Genomic DNA, 2,876 nt, shown 5'->3' with positions numbered 1-2,876 from the left:
AAAATTTATAGAGCTTTATAGAATAATAATGTATTTTATGATATATTTCAGTGCGATTATCTATCATCGTTGATGACCTTACAAAATGTTCTGTAAGTGGGCTTGTTTTATGGAGCTGTATGTTTTTGTCTAACCGGTGTAGGCTATCTTAAGAATGGATAGGCTGAAAGTTACGTCAACAGATTTTCGTGTGGGGGAGGGGATATGTGATTTCGTTGTATTTATGTGCCATATTAATGGTACAAGGGGCTAGGCTGAAACAGCTGTCTTTTCAAGCCAAAATGAAATAGATAAAAAAAAACTTCTCTGTCAGCAGCAGGCTAACTTATTTGGCAAATGTACTGGAGCAAGACTGATTCCCTCACATTATTTGTGAAACCATTACACAGAGAGAATGCACGTGCTTGTGCAGCAGAGGCAAAAGGGAGGTTCTAATTCTTATATGCACCAGCCGCCGGTTTTGAGATTGACAATGAAGCTTCAGGGCCATTGCCTATAGCGGACACAATGACACTGATATACACCCTGTTAAGAAAGGAGTTGCTCGAAGAAGTTCTACGGATCGATCTTTCAAGCTGGATCCTTTTGAATAAACCCCAAATTGCCATTGGGTAAAGGTAATCATGTGACATGTCTTTTCCGTCCAATTTCAACCATGTCTCCTTTTGAATGAATATTGTCAATAGCAAGGGGTACACATGGGCATATTACAAAATAATTTGAATGTCTTTTTTCTCCACATAGCCTGCTTATTTTAATTGAGAGCGAAAACTCGTAAACTTCAACGAAGCCAAACTGTCCCTATCCGCGCTCTTGGGGCGTGAGATAACAGGTTTACAATGAATTACGAGTTTGAGCGTGAGACGGGTTTCATCAATAGTCTGCCATCGCTCGCGGAGTGCCTTACTTCTTTCCCCCCTGTTGACGACTCATTTCAGAAGTCATCAATCAAAAGCTCAGCGCTCACGAACCGTCACCCTCTTATCCTACCTCCTTTCGAGCACACCATCCCAAGCTTGAGTCTCGGGACTCAGCCACGCGATGCAGGGCCCCGGCACAGCGTAGATGGGGGAAGCCCTACACGCCAAATCTCTGACCCAGGAATACCCGTGGATGGGCGAAAAGAAGACTAACAAGAGAAACTGTCTTCTCACACCGACCGGCTTCTTGACTCCTACAGCGGGAGTCATATGCTTCTCTCCAAAAGGTGAGTTTTAGGAAAACCTAAGCGAAGAGAGATGGGAAGAATTAAGGTCATTAAAGGTCTGAGAGAAAATATGAGCATCACCGTATATCCGCACAATCCTCTCCACGCTATTTACCTCATATTATTCTTTCTCATTTACCACTTCTGTAATTTTTTTTGACTGTAGCTTAATTCAAATCAATAAAATCTTTCTGATGTCTGACGTGTAACGGAGAATGATAGATTACTGTTGTGGCGGAAGGGGCCACTCAGGCATTCGTTAGAAGATGGTAGTCGGTACCACGCACACACGATGATGCTGCTCGCAGTCTACAGTTTTTTTTCTTAGTTCATCAGTTTGTGTTATCGCAATTTACAGTTAAGATTACATTAACGTTGCGATAGACAAATACTAGGTGTTGTCATGCTCCTATATTGTATGCTTGACTAAGCAACATAACAAGTGTTCGTGTTCCTTTGTGGACTAATTTTTTTCAGGCTCACCCGAGCTTCCCGAGGGCGGTTTGTCTAGTGGAGAAGGAGGTTCGCGCCGCCTGAGAACAGCATACACAAACACGCAGCTTTTAGAGCTAGAGAAAGAATTCCACTACAACAAATACCTTTGCCGACCACGCCGTGTGAAAATAGCCGCGCTGCTCGACCTTACGGAACGCCAGGTTAAAGTATGGTTCCAGAACCGACGGATGAAACATAAACGCCAGACCCAGACTAAAGACATCCACGGGGAGCTAAGTAAGACAACTGTCGGGGAGGATAATGGTGCAAAGAGCGACGAGGACGCCTCCATTTGTGGCCTCAGTCATGGCAGATTGGGCGTTGAAGATGAAGAGTCAAACACTTTTCAAAACGACCTGTCAAACGTCTCTGGGCAGTCCTGTAATGATAACGACATGCACAATTTTGAAATGTTTTCTAACAGATTTATGGAAAGAAGTCTAAAAGATGTTTCCAGTCAATCACCTACTGCTCTGGGCAAGGGGATAATAATATGCAACCGATGTGCCAGTACGGACAATTGCGATTCCCCGCATGTTATGGACTTGTCTGTGCAGGACTTTTTTTCAACCGACTAATGTCTGTCTGATGCAGCTTCGCCAGTTCTGTATAAGTCTCTAGAAAGCACAGATTATGTTTCAACAGACTTTTATTTCTTTACGGATTCTCTGACTACAGCTGATTTACAAAATGCAAACTACTGATTATCGAAGTGGATCAGTGAACAAATGAAAGGATAAATCAGGAGTTTTAAATGATTTTTTTTGTTTGCAATATCTGACGCGATTATGATAACATATCGAAGGTAAGCTACATAAGTCATGTGCCCTGTATTTAGTAATACATAATGCACAGGCCTAATGCATTCATAACAGAAGTATATAGTTTAGATTACTTTTATTTCTGTATCGAGTGCTGCTTATTTCTGTAAAAATAAACATACTTTGCAAATACACGTCAAGACAATATTCTGTTCTCAAATCAATAGCAATTACAACAACCTATTATTTCGCTAGTCCCTAAATAGGCTATAAATCCATTATACCAGTCATAACACTTCAAAATAAAAAAATAATAACCAAATTAAATGTACTATTAGATTCACGTACTGCAGTGTTCTTTGCAGAAGTCATACAAATGTTTACATTCACATTGATTTGATCATTTAAAATTT

The 2,876-nt window shown here is 41.0% G+C and overlaps 1 pseudogene; it reads left to right on the top strand.

Moving 5' to 3' along the window:
• The first annotated feature begins 57 nt into the window (after nucleotides 1-57).
• On the top strand, nucleotides 58-2,533 carry LOC107576607 (homeobox protein Hox-A2a-like; annotated as a pseudogene).
• The last annotated feature ends 343 nt before the right edge of the window (nucleotides 2,534-2,876 follow it).

The sequence above is a fragment of the Sinocyclocheilus grahami genome, unplaced genomic scaffold (assembly GCF_001515645.1).
Source record: "Sinocyclocheilus grahami isolate Dianchi unplaced genomic scaffold, SAMN03320097.WGS_v1.1 scaffold4015.1, whole genome shotgun sequence".
In the NCBI taxonomy this organism is placed as follows: domain Eukaryota; kingdom Metazoa; phylum Chordata; class Actinopteri; order Cypriniformes; family Cyprinidae; genus Sinocyclocheilus; species Sinocyclocheilus grahami.
The sequence above is the reverse complement of the archived record's forward strand: the minus strand, read 5'-3'. Positions and strand labels throughout refer to the sequence as shown.